Genomic DNA, 17,829 nt, shown 5'->3' with positions numbered 1-17,829 from the left:
TACAGAGTTGGGAATTTCAATTTTGTGAATTATATTGTAATCTGAGTTTTCTGAAAAGTTCTGAATATCACAGAAATCGTCGTATCTCATGAAAAAAAACATTTGGACATTCTTAATTGGAAGCAAAATTCGCAATTCTTGAGATTACTCTGACAGCCACAACTACAGGTTAGGGATTTCAAATTATAAAAAAAGAGTTTTAATTTAAGTTTTCGGAAAATTTTTGAAAAAAAAAAACACAAAAAACGTCATATCTGGAAAACCAACAAGATTAGAGCACTCATATTTGGAGGCAAGATTCACAATTACTGAGAACCTGAAAATACTCTGACAGCTCCACTACAGAGTTGGAAATTCAAATTTTTAAGAAAAAATAAATTTAAGTTTTCTGAAAATTTTTGAAAAAATGACAGAAAACGTCATATCTGGAAAACTACAAGGTTTTGAGCATTCATATTTGGAAGCAAATATCGCAATTCCTGAGAGTACCCTGACATAGCCTCACTATAGAGATAAAAAATTTTGTGAAACTTTTTATATCGAATTTTGAAAAAATCGTACAAAACGCCATATCTGGAAAACTACAAGGATTTGAGAAGTCAAATTCAGAGGCAAGATTCGCAACCCCTGAGAGTATCCTTACAATTTCCAACAACAGGATTGAGATCTTCAAAATTTTGGAATTTTAAAAAAAAATGTTTTTTTGAAAACTTTTGAGAAAATCATAAGAAACATAATATCTCGAAAACTACAAGGATTTGAGAAGAGAGATTTAGGAAAAGATTTGCAACCCCTGAGAGTACCCTGAAAGCACTCAACAACAAGTAATTTCATAAAATTGAGAATTTTTTTAGAATTAAATTTTCTCGAAAATTGCCTGTCTCGTAAACTAAGAGAGTACCCCTGAGAAACCCCTGGGAGTACTCCAGAGAAACCCCTGAGAGTACCCTGAAAGCACTCAACAACGGGTAATTTCAAAAATTGAGAATTTTAGAATAAAATTTTCTCGAAAATTGCCTGTCTCGTATACTAAAAGGATTTAGTTATTCATATATGGAGGTCAGAAACCAAAATTAATTTCGAGCTCAATAAAAACCGTATAACTAAAAAACCCTTGCATGCTGAAAACTGGATTTGCCTAAAGCGCACAAGTGACATGAGAGTTTGCTAAATGCTTCGAGTTCTGAGAGCAGCATATTTGATAGAAAAGACCAAAAACCTAGTCCAGAAATTTTAAAGAGATAATCCACAATCTACTCGCACTACGTTAAAGAAAATAAAGATTTTTATGGAAGAACAACATAGAAAAAAAATATGTTCTAAAAATAAAAGAAAAAGCTGGTAATAGAGAGTCAATTTAATTCACTGACGCTCAAAATTTTGATTATATTCTAAGCATACACAATTACGCAATTATTTCTTTCATATTTCAGATTCCTAGCAGCGTTGCAAAGAAACTGATCAATTGAAAAAGTAGCTGTACAAGTAGCGGTAAGAGTTCCGCAAAAAGAAACCTCTGTTATCAATTTTCGCAGTTGAAAAATTACTTAGTTTTTGAGTAAGTTTTTTGGTTAAGAACAAGAGTACTTCAAAATCAGATCTTCGGCTCTTGTTTGATGCTATCAACTCTTTTCTCTGAATTGATCAATTGATCTGTGCAGCAAGAAAAGCGGATAGTTTTTTCTAACGAAATTTAAAAAATCTAAAAACTGAATTTTTTCCCAAATCACAAAAATATTTTAAGTAACTTTTCTGAACAACACTGGAATCAGCATTTTCAATTATTGGAGAAAACTAGATCGATAGGTAAAAATTTTTTTACAAGCTCTTGTTTTTCTGCCAACTCCACGCCTGTTATTGGAGAGCGTGCTTTGCATTTCATTTAGCAAACTAGTTTGCGAGCGAACTTTCAACGCGAATGCTAAATCTGAGTGTGAACAAAATTTAAAGCATTCTGAGAAAAAACTAAACGACCTGAATAAATAAAAAATGATTACGCCTCAAATGGCATAAAAACATTTCCAAAATTACATCAGTTCCAAACAAGTTGTATAGACTATCAAGACGCATACACTAGCAAGAACAAGGCAAAAAGCAGCTCTAGAAAGTGCTATATAAAAGTAGAAATAACCCTCGAATTAATAACAATTGGGCAACCTGTCGGATTCATGAGACTCACACACTAACCACAGCCACGGAAACTTGACAAATCAAAAACACTAGCCACAAAGCAGACAACGGATATTATGAAATTTCTAATACTACCGACCGTGATTATGAGCACTTTAATTAGGCAGCTCGGTTGAAAAGACGGATCACACTACAAGAATACACTCGCTAGCTCGCTTGTAAAATCATAGTTGAAGGAGCTGGTTGTAACCAAACAAAAAAACCAGATGTTTTTAGATAAGTGGATAAGAACGAACGTTTATAAAAAAATTTCCGCTTAGTTTGCGAAAATCTAGCTTTTGCTACAACTGAAACTGAAAGCCTGCAAATTCTTCCAAACAACACCCACCAATAAAAAACCAAAATCCTGCTGATAAAATGCACTTAACTTTATGAGAGTCGAATAGGAAACACGTAAACTCGTCGTATAACATAAAGCTCGCCACTGAAAAAAAAATCAAACTTTCAAAAGCTTTTAAAGTTTTTGTTACCATTTTTGTTCGTTGTAGAAAAAAATTTAACTGTAGAATATAGCTGATAAAAGAAGTTACTGCATAATTGCATTACAAAATAAAATAAAAACTTATATTCAAAACCCTTTCAATTTTTTAATAAAGCTGACTTTTTAACTTGAAGCTTGCAAATGTTTGAAAATTCTGACAATAGGTTAGAACTTTTTTGTTTTTCATATGAGAAACTTTCTAGTCTAAGAGATATTTTAACTACAAATAGATTTTCCGATAGCTCATTATATTTTAATCAAAAGACGAAACATTTTGGGGTTTCAATTCCTTGTTTCATTCCGTATAGCTGCCAATTAGTGAATCACTTGGATAAAACCCTCAATTCGACTTAGAAAAGAGTCTGCCTCCATTCGTAGCGCTTGCGTCTTCATTCGTAGTGCTTGTGCCTTACAAAACGAAGCTCCCTCATTCGCTTGTGTAGCGTAGTGCTAAAAACTGTAAGGAACCTCATACAATTGACTACACAAAGGCGAAGCTTCTCAAACACTAGCGAGAACACTACAAAAAGCAGCTCTATATAGTAGAAATAAGCCTCGTGAAAAAAAATCGGCCATGTCTCGGATTCGATCAGCGACCTAGAGATTATGAGTCTCACGCACTAATCACTCAGCCACGGACGATTAACAAACAACAAACAGTAGCCAAAATTAAGCAGACAACAAATGCTATGAGTCTTTCAATGCTACAGATCGTGATTATAGCAAAAGTGCCACCAAACAAGTGAACACTTTTAATGAACACTTATTTGCGAGTTAGGTTAGAAAAAAGAAGGTTCATCTTAATACACTACGCTGCTTGCTAGAGTAAACATATCGAAACATTTAGGTCTCTTTTGATATCTTTTTACTAGCTGGATGCTTCTGCCTCGTGCAAACCTGGATATTTAAAAACATTAAACTCGTTCCTATCAAAGTGGATTATCAGCAAAATTTTGAATCTGATTCAAAATTTTGCAAAAGATCAAATAAACACAGGAGCGAAGCGAAGATTCGCACCACAAGCGGTAAAAATGGCAGTATTCAGGTTTTAAATTCAGGCATGAGTAGAAAAAACTTCATTTAAATTTTAAAAATCGTATATTAAAAAATGAGGTTTTTTTCAAATCTGCAGAATCTCACCATTAAATCAAATATCAAAAAAATTCCGACTTTCAATGAGCTATACTTTAACCATATGCAAATTCCACGCTGTGGCAATTAGGCCCACAAGTTTAAGCAGACAAAAGATAACCCGTGATTTTTTTCATGAGAAAAATTTTTCAGTTATCGAAAAAACAGATCCGTGCTGGATTCGAACCCTCAGCTTTCGGAAAGCCAGACTATAAACGTAAAGCTTAACACCAGAAATTAAATTGAATATAAGTCAATCTATCAAACGATTCAAGTGATTCTATAAGACAAGTTGTTTACCTGGGAAAAATTCCACATTAGCAAGTGTTATCAGCATATTGGAGCTTGCAAAAACATACTCTGAAATCTAACTACTGAAACTTTCTTTTGTTCATATAGGAATTGGTTTGAGGAATATTTTGTTTTCGTAAGTTTCAATGCCAAATCAATTATTAAGTTTTTTTTTCAATGCGCAGAAGCAGCTTTGACTGCTATGTTCTATAGCAAAATATGGTCCTTATAGCGTTTTGTGAGACCTGATATATTACATAAATCGACTTAATAAAAGACCGAGAAAGTTTTCGAAAAGTTGCAATTGGATTCTGTTGTGGTTGCCTTAATTTAGACCAGTAGCTTATTTAGGAAGGAAGCGAAGAAGGGGGGGTTGGCGGACGCTTCACTCAGCGGTTCGACCACCTGCCGCCGACCAAAGTGTTCCCTCTTTGTACTAATTTGTGATACCCATTTTTGGCTGACTGACCTTACTTTTTTAAAAGGTGCCTTGTGCACCAATATATAGGAATTAAGAGGGGAGAGCGCACGCCAAAAAACTCAACTTTGTCGATCGAAAATTTTCCAAAAAGTGCCAAAAACGCCTGTATTTGCCTGTTTTTTAGACCTTGCCTGCGGTGCAAAAAGTTTGTTCAAAATAGGGTCTTTTTAGTGGTTTGTGAAATCTCGGAACATTTTCAAGAGGATAGACAAAATTTTCGAACATTTTATGAAAATCCTCCCCTCGAGAAAATCCTAGATTCGTCCATGATTCAGACCACTTATCACAACAAAACTAATTTTCAACATCTTAACTTTATAAAAATTTGCCCGGTTAGTCCACTTTGAGAAATGCGTTAAGAAGTAATAACATCTTACGGGAAAATTGGCCACAAAAACGGTGTCTCGCATAAAGAGCACCTCAAGGCTAAAATGAATTTATGTAGAAAAAAAGCATGTATTTCGGTAGAAGCTTAAAAATTTTAATAGTAGAAGTCTAGATCACACAAATAAAGGCATCAAACAATCGAAAAAAAAAAGAAAAAAATACATTAAAGCGGTCAGCCTAAACCCTTATTAGACAAATCGATCCTCAAGAAGACAACTAACCAAGCATATTAAGCGAAGACTTTATCACAATTGAGAAACTGAAATCCTATATCAAACCGGGTGATTTGTGTTTGATGACATCTGAAAACGCAAGCTACGATTGTTTACTTCGAGGATGCTCTTTCCCATCATTTTGAGGAAACTGTTAAAATTTAATTAACTCTTCTTTCGCACTGAAATAGTCGACGGAAATGGGTCAATAATTGATGATTTTCAAGATCAGTAAGAAATCAAATCTGACCAAACTTCGCTTAGTTCCATCAAAAATCGTTCCTATCATAGTGGGTTATCAGCAACATTTTGAATGTGATTCGAAATTTTGCAAGCTTGAAATGAAAACAGGAGAGAATCGAAGCTTCGCACAACAAGTGGTAAAAAAACAGTATTCAGATTTTGAAAAAATATACTCAAGTTTTTTGAAAAAAAAACACATCTTCCGAGTGTTTTTTAATCAAATATTTGAAGAGTAGCCGCGAGTAGCCGTTGTCTGGCGCCCTTTTGGTTCATAAAAACTTTTCTATCAACTCAAACTGGACAAAGAAATCTTTCGTCAAAGCGGAAAATTTTTTTTCAGAGTTTTTGCAATCAGATCAATACAATCATTTAAAAAAACAAAGATGCTTTCAATGAAAATAGCATGAGTAGAAAAAGTTCATAATTAGTCCAAAAATCGTATATAAAAATATGAGGTTTTTTTTCAAATCTGCAGAATCTCACCATTAAACCAATATATGAAAACAAAGTTCCAATTTTTAAGGAGCTATATTCTAATAGTATGCAAAATCCACGCTGTGGCAATTAGGCCGACAAGTTTAATCAGACAAAAAATAACCCGTGATTTTTTTCATGAGAAAAATTTTTCAGTTATCGAAAAAACAGTTCCGGGCTGGATTCGAACCCTCAGCCTTCAGAGTGCCAGACTATAAATGTAAAGCATCAGCCCAGAATTTAAATTGAATATAAGTCAATCTATCAAATGATTCAAGTGATTCTGTTAGACAGGTTATTTACCTGGGAAAAAGTCTAGCAGGTGTAATCAGCTTATTAGAGCTTGCAAAAACATACTCAGAACTCTGAATACTGAATTTTTTTTGGTCATATGGGAATTGGTTTTACATTACGAGGCCAAACTGTGCACTGGATAGGCGTACAATTTTGTGTCTGTTTGTTCCTGGATTCCAGAAACTAATCTTTCAACATGTTCCAAAATGTAAGTGGATTCCACTTACAAAACTTCCGTGGCTTCCGCGTACATATGAGTGTAACGTAAAATTGTCGGCACATTTGTTTTGCCGCGGACTCCGCAACCAGTGAATATAGCTAGTTGTTTTGGATTCTGCAAAATTTAAGTGGATTCCACAAAATGTAAGTCAAATCCGCAAATGTAGATGGAATCCGCAAATTTTGTAAGCCGAATCCGCAAATGTAAGCATATTTCGTAAACTGTAAGTGGATTTCGAATTTTGCTCAATACTGAACTTGCATATGAACAATTAAAAGCGAGAGCTGGAATTCTTATCTCTAGCAAGGCGGAATTTAAAAGCAAGGACTTAACCATTGTCAGCGGAATCCACGAACAAGTCTCAAAACATTGGTTACCTAAGTCGGTGGATGTCATCTTTTAGTGTTTTGGAAACACAACACCGAATAATTTCAACATTTGGAGTCACTGAGAAAAACAACACACAACATATCACCAAATTAGGTCAGTATTTGGGATTGCTTCAATCCCAAATACTGATTTTCGAAGCATAACGCCGAATAAACTCAGTAATTGTAGTCATTGAATTGAGAGTGTATGGAAGCAAAACACACAGCATATCGCCAAATTAGGTCAGCATTTGGGATTCCATCGATCCCAATTACTGATCAGTATTTGGGATTGATGGAATCCCAAAAACTGGAATAATATGGAATAAATATGCAATAAATTCATTATTTGGAGTCATTAGGTTGAGAATGATTAGAAACACAACCCATAGCAAATCGTCGAATTAGTTCAGTATTTGGGATTTAATCGATCACAAATAGTGGTCAGTAACTGGGATTCCATTAATCTCAAACATTGGTTTAGTATATTCCTAACCTAGCCAAATCAAATCATGCAATTAAAAGATATGATTTTAAACGCTTCGACATATATACATATATATAAACGGATTCCGCAAACAAAATGCGGATTCCACTTACAATTTGCGGATTCCGCAAATTCGTGTAATTTTGGAGCAATTTTGAGCGGAACAGTGTTTTAAGTATTTGTTTGTGGAATCCATAACAGCAAAGAAGATCAAAGAAAATTAGCAATGATGTGGATTCCGCGACAAATCTGATTTTGGCCTGTTGTGGAATCCGCATACAATGCACGGAATGCACAGTTTGGCGTCGTAATGTAGGAATATTTTGTTTTCGTAAATTTCAATGATAAAGGTTATTTTCAAGTTCTTTTTCTATGGGCAGAAGCAGCTTTAACTGCGATGCTCTACAGCAAAATATGGTCTTTATAGCATTTTGTGAGACCTGATATATTACATAAGTCGAACTAATAAACGCCCGAGAAAACTTTCGAAAAGTTGCAATTGGATTTTGTTGCTGTTGCCTTAATTTAGACCAGTAGCTGATTTAGGAAGGAAGCGAAGAAGGGGGCGGGTTGGCGGACGCCTCACTCAGCGGTTCGACCACCTATCGCCGACCCAAAGTGTTCCCTCTTTGTACTATTTTGTGATACCCGATTTTTGCTGACCGACCTTACTTTTTTAAAAGGTGCCTTGGGCGCCAATATATAGGAATTAAGAGGGGATAGCGCACGCCAAAAAACGCAATTTTTCGGTCAAAAAAATTCCAAAAAGTAAATACCAAAAAAGCCTTCATTTGCTTGTTTTTTTTAAAACCTTGCCTGCGGTGCAAAAGTTTTGGTCAAAATAGGGTCTAATTAGTGATTTATGAGAGCTCAGAAAATTTTCAAGACGATTGACAAAATTTTCGAACATTTTATGAAAATTGCTCCCTCGAGAAAATCCTAGATTCGCCCCTGATTAAGACTAATCATCACAACAAAACTAGTTTTCAATATCTTGACTTTACAAAGTTTTGCCCAGTTAGTACACTTTGAGAAATATGTTAGGAAGTAAAACATCTTACGGGAAAATTGGCCACGAAAACGGTGTCTCGCATAAAAAGCACCTCAAGGCTAAAATGAATTTATGTAAAAAAGTATAAAGAACCATGTATTTCGGTAGAAGCCCAAAAATTTTAACAGTAGAAGTCTAGATCACACAAATAAAGGCATCAAACAATCGAAAAAAAATACATTAAAGCGGTCAGCCTAAACCCTTATCAGACAAATTGATCCGCAAGAAGACAACTAACCAAGCATATTTGGCGAAGACTTTATCACAATTGAGAAACTGCAATCCTATATCAAACCGGGGGATTTGTGTTTGATGACATCTGAAAACGCAAGCTACGATTGTTTACTTCGAGGATGCTCTTTTCCCTTCATTTTGAGGAAACTGTTAAAATTTAATTAACTTTTCTTTCGCACTGAAATAGTCGACGGAAATGGGTCAATATTTGATGCTTTTCAAGATCAATAAGAAATCAAATCTGACCTAATTTCATTTAGTTGCACAAAAACAGAACTAAATAAGTATATTAGCTATTTTGACAGCTCTGAAATTCAGTAAAAAACCACGAGACAAAACTGGATGATAATTACTTTTTTCAATTCACAAAAATTTGAAAAACTCCCAAAATGCGGTATTAGCAGCACATGAATAATGATAAGAAAAAAAAGAGCAATTAGAATTCAACGCAGGAAAAATTGGAATATATTATTATTAGCCTTTTAAGACCCATCACGCTAAAAGACCAGCGATATGCCGAAACCGAAATTATAAGTTCAGTATTGCATATAATTGCAAAAATTATTATACTTTATTGAAGGAAAATTCGATATACTGTATAAAAAAGCAGTGAGTAAAAGCATAATTAGATATCAGAAAAAACCTGCCATCGAGAAGCAATTATAACACAAGGGATAGTAAATTGGGAATCGGTTATCACAATTTGCCTAAATCGCGAAATAAATTTTTAAATATAACAGGTATTAAAATAAATTGTTAAAAGGACTATTTTTGTGCCTCAATGAAGGCGAATCAAATCATGAATCACGACCTATTTCAAAGTAGATTAAATCAAGAGTTTGAAATAAATTCAAGGGAAACATTTTAGCACATTAATTGTGGTTCAATGAGCCAAGAAATAAGAAAGGTTCAGAGACGTCTCATTCACTCCCACATTAGCGATTATATCCAGTTACCCATAGGGCACGAAAAGTTAGGGAGTCATCAAAGTTCAAGTTGCTAAGTAAGTGCAAGGGCACACAGATGTTGTCGGATCTTGTTATGATATTTTAAAAGAATTGCCACCCCAACAAAGAAATAATTCAACGGTTAAGCATCTGTGTGTGTGTGTGTGTGTGTGTGGGGGGGGGGGGGGGGGTTTAGTTATGTTAGTATGTTAGTTATTAAGGTCTATATTTTCTTTTGCAAAATAATTCAGGCACTATCAACATAGCCAATCTAAGATTGGGAAAGAGTAATGAACCCAAGTAAACATAAAAAACACTGACTTTCTTGAAAAAAATCTCAACTTTCAAATTTAAAAAAAAAACATTCCTTTAAGCTCTTTGAATTTCTATAACAATGTATGATTGGCGCTTTTTTTGATAATACGAACCCAACAAGAGAAAATTGGATCAATTGGTAAAATTTTCATTCCGCTAGAAATCTGAAAATTAAATTCCACTTTCAAAACTAGAAATTGTTCGTTTTTTCGTGCCATTTCCACGTTCGTATTTGCAGAGTGCTATTTACGTCACTTTCAGCAGCTGAATTTCAATCGAACTCAAAAAATGCAGATATACCTAAGAGCATTCATAAATGCATCAATATGTATGAATGCACATCTGTAGTTATTAGAAACTTTTAAGACTTCTCCTGAAAAACTTTTAAGCGCCTGCTTACTTTGTGGTTACCACCATTGAAAATGGGGAGGAACTTTGTATTTGGTTGTGTTTTACTTCTTTTCTTTTGTTTCCACGCTAATCAGCTACCACAACTAATCCTCGGAGAGAGTTGAGTGGTATATCTTATTAAAATAATTTCAGTCGTGATTTGAAAGACACAACTTGATTTGAAGGCTCACAAAACTTGATTTTCGACAAAATTAGTTTTGGAGTTTTTTAACGCCATTTAGGGATCAAAAATTTCTGAAAAAAAAACTGAAAAAAAATTTGAATTTTTAAAATATTTTTTATGATTTGTTTTTATTTTTCTAGTCATTCTTCTTCAAAAACTGTTGTCCAGTTTGTCTATTTTACTATGGTTGTCGAATATTGCTAAGTTGTAAATTTTTGTTCAGATCCTTTTATCACACCACGCAGAAAAACGACAAAAATTTTTAAAAAAATGGCGTGTTTTTTACAGACTTTAGTTTGAACATTCTGAGCTACTTAAATAGCAACGGGCTATCCTTCATGTTCAGACCATTGAAAATGCGGAGGAACTTATTATTCGGGTGTATGTGTTTTCTTTTTTCTTTTTGTTCGCCACGCTAAATCAGCTACCACAAACAATCATCGGACTGGAAAGATTGATACATCATACAAAAGCCCTTTCAGTTGTAATTTGAACATTTAAAAAATTTCAAAGAAATTTCCCCAGTGTCGAGAAAAAGCGGTTTGAAATTTTTGATTTTTCGTCTAACTTCGAGCGAGTGAGCAGGCTTACATTAGTTTATTTATGCTTAATTTAAGCCTTGAAAATTTAGTTTTACTCAATAGAAGTTAGTTTTTGGAGTTTTTAGTTTCATCTCAGGAATCAAAAACTTCTAAAATTTGAGAAAAAAGTACTGAAAAATTAAACAAAAAAAAAATTTTAATTTCTTGTTATTTGTCTTCAAAAATTGTTTTCCAATTAGCATATTTTACCATGACTGACGAAAATGCCTAAGCTCTACTTTTTCGCTCAGATTCCTTTATCACACCACTCCGAAAAAACGACACTAATTTGATTTTTTTAAAGACTGATCGGAACATTCTGTGCTTCTTGCACAGTAATCGGCTATCCTTGTTTGTTTTTGTATTTTTTCTATAATTTCTTTCAAATTAAATAAAAGTACTTCATCAATTCAGAGAAAGTCCCAATAACTTCCTAACTATTGAAATAGAAATCACACACCAAATTTCGAGTGAGTAACGGTTGTTTGCTAAACTATTTCAAAATTGATTAGAACGCTTCAAAAAATTTTAACGAAATTTCAATATAATGGGACAGAAGTTGAGAAATTGTAAAATTTCGATACACAATGAACAGAAATAAACCCGACTAGGGTTTTTTAAATTGAACCTCCCTGTGGCAAACAGCGACTTGTGGGGCAACTGCATAAATTGTCGAATTCTTACCTTTTCTTACCTTCTTACTTTAGCACCAGCAGAGAAGGTGTCTGAGAGACAATCTAATTAGACCACGCAGTCAGCTGGCCACCCAAATTGAATCAATCGCTCTGATTTATTGATTTATAGACAAAAGAGTTCGCTTGAGAAATAAGAAAAAGTGCTCATTCAAATATTTGATCAAATTTATTTCGAAGAAACTACCGAAATTAAAATAACACAAAAAGTTATTCTCACCAAGTATTGGCCAAGTTTTTTTTGCAAACGAGTGTTTTTAACATCAAAAGGAAGGAAAGTACAAAATTGCGTCGATTGTTTTAGAACTTTTCTTTGAACACTCATACTATTTTATTTGAATCAACCAAGTGTATCGATGCAAAAAAGAAGACGCACTTCATTGGACTATACACGATTTATTTCCCATTTCTTTAAAAAATATATATAGTTTATATTTAGCAATACAGCCCTTTTTAGCAAACAAAAAACAGAAGGCAATTGAACCAGTCTATTCACAAAACTAGTAATTTTTCTCAACAAAAAAGTCGAAGATAAACTTCCTTGAATCCAAAGATATTCAATTTACTTTATTGCATGATAACTTTCTAATCTATTTTACTCTGAATGAGCGTGTACGTTTGAGCGGTAAACTTCAAGACTAGCAAACAGAGAAACACTCAAAAATTTGAAGAGAAAGAAAGTCCAATCCTCGCAATTGGACAAAATATTATTGAAAAAACTTGAAACTTGAAATTGTTCGCGATGACAATTTCTATAGCAAAATTTTAAAAACTCATTAAAGATTGAAGAAACTAACTACGGGTGGTTTTGAGGTATGGGTGGTATTTTTGGTAGAAAAATAAGAAATGAAAACAAGGCAAGGTAAAGAAGAGAGAGCTCAATGGTGCGCAGGGAAGCAGGATTAGGCAGTCGATTAGAAACCCGTGGTGCGAGAATTTAATATGGCTTCCTTTAATCTTGCGTGGGCAGAGGGCACAAATTAGCGAGATCGGGCTGGGTTCAAACTGTCTGTTATAAGGCTGATGTCGCTATAAATCCCCTTCTTTTTCCCCATCTGTATCTTTGGGCAGATATTTCAGTATACCACTCGATTGGCCCATAGCTATTTCGAATCTTTCCCATAACAGCCCCCTAACCCGAGAATTAAAAAAAATTATAGATCTTAATAAAAATCAACTGGATTTTGGGGCTTATGAGTTTTTTGTTCGATTTCTGGGACGTTATTATGGGGTAAAAACTTCAAACTACTTATGTTTATTTCGATAAAAAAAATGCTTCGCGAGTGGTAGGCTAGATAGCATGCCCATCAAATGGGCGCAACAACTACTTGTTTTATAAGTATATCTTAAAGACGAATAAATTTCTGAACCTGCCTCAAAATGCGCACAAAATCGACGCTCTTAGAGCATAACTATTTCAGGATGAGGCTAAAGTAATTTTCATTTTCTGACGGAACTCCTGGGGTTAAAACGGTTTCTCCTTAGCTAACTTCAGGAGGAGATATAATAGTGATTAATCCTTTTGACAGTGATAAGAAACAGAAACTGGAAGTGGTGGCGCAAAAAAAATCGGAGTATTTTCATCAGACAAATTTCGATGTTTTAGAACTAACAATTTTTGACGGACATTTTTTATACAGTCTGAAATATACTGCTCCATGAGCTCAAAACTAAAAAAGATAATCATCTGCAACTATTTTTATGAAGATATGGGAGTTTGAAAATTGCTCAATTGGAATAAGTAATTCGACTAGAAATTCCAATTTTATATTACCGCGTAAAATAGGCAAGTGAATTATTCCATCTTCATTCCAAATTAATCCGAAAATAATCCAAATTGAATTGAGACAAGCTTATGGATCCAAACATTAGGTTAAGAGACACATAGTTTACACAGAGGCGGAGCGCAAAAAACAATTCTGAAAAATGACGTTGAAAAAATACTTGCAAAAATTTCTGAAAAATTAAGTTAAAAAATTACTTGGAAAAAATAAATTGAAAAGTTGAAAAAGATACAGCTACAAAAAAATTAAGGTTGCTTAGAACGAAGTTGATAAATAGTCTTAAAAGAATTGAAAATCAATTACCGAGCGGCAATAAACTTTGGGTCGAACCCTAATTGAGCCGAAAACAAAACTGTGTTGTCATAGAAAATTTCATAAAATTTTTAAAAATTTTCGACCCGTCCAATCTGAAACACATAATCGCATGCGAATATATTTGCCCTCAAAAAAAGCCAAATAAGTTGACTGAGCCGATACAATACAAACTGAAACTTTTTAAATATTAAAAAATAAAACGAAACAACAAATGAAAAAACTTATAATAACCCAAAATCAGAAACTGACTGAAAACTGTTTAAATTGGAACAAAACACATGCGCTAGAAATTAAGCCAAAACTAAATCCTATCAAATAAAAAATGGCTTTGCAAAAAAAACGGAAAATGAACCGACATAATCTAGGACGAAAACCACGAACCCAAAAAAATTGGAACCACCTAAAAAGGGCTTTACCTAATTACTATTTAAATTAAGTAGTTTTATTTGAATTTTCAAGAAATTGAGCACGCAAGAAGATTAAGGAGTCCAGGAGATGAAATGAGTCGTGAACAAAGTCTTGCCTTGCTTATCGCAAGGGTAATCAGTTTGAATTTGAAATAGCGTATGGGATGATTTTTTCAAATTGAAAAATTCCCTTACAAGGCACATGAAAGAGAAGCAGAAAAAATCAAGGTTTACCCTGAAACGAAAAGTTTTTTTTGTAATTGCTTGAACTATTATTTTATTTGCATGGTATATTTAAACTAACGCGCTTTTTGCCCACAAGCTTCCATTTCAGATGACCACTCAACGACCAGATAAACATACTCAGATTTCTGCTGAATTTTAGAACCAGACTAGTTTTTAGAATCGTTTAAGCAGCGAAAGTCTAATTGCGTATTGCATGGTGCTATGTTTTTTTAAAAAGAGAAATGCAAACGAATGTGCAAAGCATTATAGCAAACCGAAAAAGCTGTTCTTTGCAAACAGCCCTGAAATGGGATCTATTTAATAATTCATCCTATGGTAGCTACTCAAAAAATCACCCCTTCTAAATAAAAGTTTTAAATGTCTTCTAAATAAGGCAGTATTTCTTCCTTCATGTCTATTTTTTAATATTTCAAATTTTATCGCATTCTGGTCGGTTAAAACACCTACCAATATAACTGAAAGCTAGAAAATCTTCTTCCCTTTTTTTTAAGCAGCCCAGAAAAAAAACTCACATAATGCATGTCATTATTAAGCAGGAGCACTACAGTCTTGTCAGCAAAGAGATGAGAAGCAACCCTCAGGGCCATCCTAGAGAAGGGGTGTCATACCCATTTAACCGCTCCTACCTTGAAGGGATGATAATTGATAACATCATTAACACTCCGACTGGGACCAAAGTTGGATTCGAACCCACGATTCGCGTGCTAAAAGCCGTGCATGCAACTTACTCACTCGGAGCTCGTACGTTGTCCCATTTTCTCGTGCGTCAATAGTCTTTCCTTTGAGTGGGAATCCAATCAAACTGTCACTGGACGTCCACTTTCTCTCACCGTAACTTGCCACTATTCTTAGAACAATTGAAAATATTCATTTATAAATTTGTATTTTCACATTTAATACACCAGAGCGTTCAACTATGATTCATTTAGCTCTTTTTTACTTACTTTTCCTCATCCAGGAAAATTCCCAAGAGTATATTAATAAAAGCGGTCAGAATAAAATTATAGGAGAGGGCAAAATGACATACCGGCTTCCATGCATAGGAGCCTTTCAAGGCAACCTACTACCGCCGCACGCAAACATATTAACTCAAAAACCACTTTTTCCAAATGCACGTTTTTTGAAACAGTTTTTCATTAATTCATTTATATTATTTTTGATATCATTGTTTGATGATCTCAATGTCATATAAAAAAGGTTTTTCTTAAAGCTAAAATTTCAAAAATGGTTTTAGTTTATTCATGAAGTCTTCTGTCTACTATCACAATTTCATATTTTCCATCGCAAACAAAAAATGTAACAAGTCAAAAAAAACTTACTTACCTGTAATTCAAAGAAGGTAAAACGTTTAAATGAAGATACTCAGACTAATTTACCTGAAGGCAAGATCCAAGATAAGACAGATTAGGAACAGTTGAAATTGAACTTGAGGGCTGAATTGTCACACTAATCGCTAACTGAAAGACTTTGCTCTTCTGCTGTATTTGACAGCTATTCCCAATTACTTAGAAGATAAGCGCCACTTCCATATGTGGTAATTTTTTCCCTCAAAAATCGATTGACGAACAAATAATCCTATCGCTCCTTGAGCCAACTGAGTCTTAGCTAACTCGCTGTTATTTAGAACAAATATTTAAAGAGGAAATTTAGCCACACGCATCAGAAAAAGATAATTTTTAGCATTTATAAATATTTCTTTCGGCAAAAAAGCGTTTTTGGGACCCAGCCGACCTTTAAAATATTAAATATCTTTTACAAAAAATCACGAATACACGAAAAGCGGCATATTATGCTGGCTGAAAAAAGTAGTTGTTAATGCTTCTCACTAAATCAGTATTTCAAATGAAGCACTTTACGGAGAGTAGGTGACCAATTGTCAAATGGATAGTTGCTTGCTGCGCATCTCCCTAAAAATGATGTTAAGTGACCGGAAAACAAAAGAAACAAGAAAAAAAGTCTAAATAAGCAACAAAATTATCCAGTTGCTGTGAAAGCACTAGAGAATTTTCCAAATGGAGTTTTTTTGTCGCGCGCTCCCCTTTAAATTTACTCTCCATTGGCGTCAAAAGCGCTTCAAAAATGCCAAAAATGCATCCCTCTATCCGTTCCTGCCTTCCTGTCATCGTCATGTATTCCCTCTTGTTGCAGCGCCGAATTTTTCAGACAAGTAATGATTTTTTCAGACTGAGATAGAATTACGATTATAGACTATAATAGATTTTCTATAATCAAAGCTACAAATCAGGACACTATTAATAGTATGTCTATAACAAAATGCTATCGCGCAATTATAAAATTCAAGATACCGATTAAATAAATAAAACACATTGTTGATACTTGATATACGCTTGAATTGGACATTCCTTTCCAATTACTTCTCTGAAAACCCTTAAAACACTATTTTAGAGAAAAATAGGGAAAAATCGACTGTTCTTCAAACCCTTTTACCAGAACAATTTACCATTTTGTCGCTTTTGAAAAGATTTCATCTGAAAAATTTAAACAAATTTTTGGCCACTTAAACTTTAATGAACCCTCACTCTTGGAGAAAACTAGAACGCGTTCAACTGTAGAAAACTCAATTATCGATTGTATAATCAGCTATTCGGTGGCCCACTTCAATTAAATCCTCATTTTCTAAATGTTACAACAATTAACACACGCAGTCCATTAAATTGCAAAACGGTAGGGGATTCCTCGTGACAGAAGGGGTCATTTACATAAGGTTATCAGAAATAAGTATCGCTAATCTGACAGAAAGCGTAGAAAAAAGTTTTCACTTATCTGAAAGAACTCGGAAAAAAATCATTCTATTGGTTGAGAATTTCAGCCGTTTTCAGAGCGAATGTCACAGTATTAGCATCCAACCCCTCGTAATTTGGAAGCTTAAATATATATTCATACCAATGATTAGGGTTTCAGTCATCCTTCTTTATACTTGAGCCTTCAAACCAATCTCAAAAAGCTATTTCAAACAGTTGAACTGAATTCAGCGGTCGAAAAGGTGAAATAGGTCGAACGGAAATGGGCAAGGCGAGCACACTATTGCTGAAACAAAAGAAATGGCTACTAAAAAGCCCCGTTGAAACCATTCATCGTAATTAGAAACCACCCCCAGACACTAAAAAACAGGTTCCATTCTATAAATGCCCACAGGGAAAGTCATCTAATAATTCAAAGAAGGTCTGCCATAAAGAAGTACAAAAAATTGGTTTTCCAATGACAAAACAAATATCGAAACTGCTTCAAAAATGTCTTCTTTGAGGAGCTTAAAAAACCATATGTGATCATTACTGTTTCAACCACCTCCCTAGGGGGATAGGAAATATGGCGTAGAAAAAGTTTTTTTTCCGGCCGGTTTTCACTACCTCAAGAAAGCTCGAAGGAGATCAGGTGTGGTATCATATAAAAGCCTTATTGGTCG

The 17,829-nt window shown here is 34.2% G+C and overlaps 1 protein-coding gene across 5 annotated transcripts in view; it reads right to left on the bottom strand.

Annotated features, from left to right (window-relative positions):
- LOC134851158 (four and a half LIM domains protein 2-like) overlaps nt 1–16,044 on the bottom strand; it is a 28,065-nt gene extending 12,021 nt beyond the window's left edge. The window contains exons 1-2 of one of the 5 annotated variants that reach the window (XM_063867123.1): nt 15,729–16,044; nt 15,134–15,247 (exon numbers count right to left, since the gene is read on the bottom strand). The gene's annotated coding sequence lies outside the window, so the exon portion shown is untranslated. Of the gene's footprint in view, nt 1–15,133; nt 15,253–15,728 lie in introns of all 5 variants that reach the window. The other 4 variants (XM_063867119.1, XM_063867122.1, XM_063867121.1 and 1 more) reach the window with 4 other exon arrangements.
- Nucleotides 16,045–17,829: the final 1,785 nt, after the last annotated feature.

Source organism: Symsagittifera roscoffensis, chromosome 7 (assembly GCF_963678635.1).
Source record: "Symsagittifera roscoffensis chromosome 7, txSymRosc1.1, whole genome shotgun sequence".
Taxonomy (NCBI): domain Eukaryota; kingdom Metazoa; phylum Xenacoelomorpha; order Acoela; family Convolutidae; genus Symsagittifera; species Symsagittifera roscoffensis.
The sequence above is the reverse complement of the archived record's forward strand: the minus strand, read 5'-3'. Positions and strand labels throughout refer to the sequence as shown.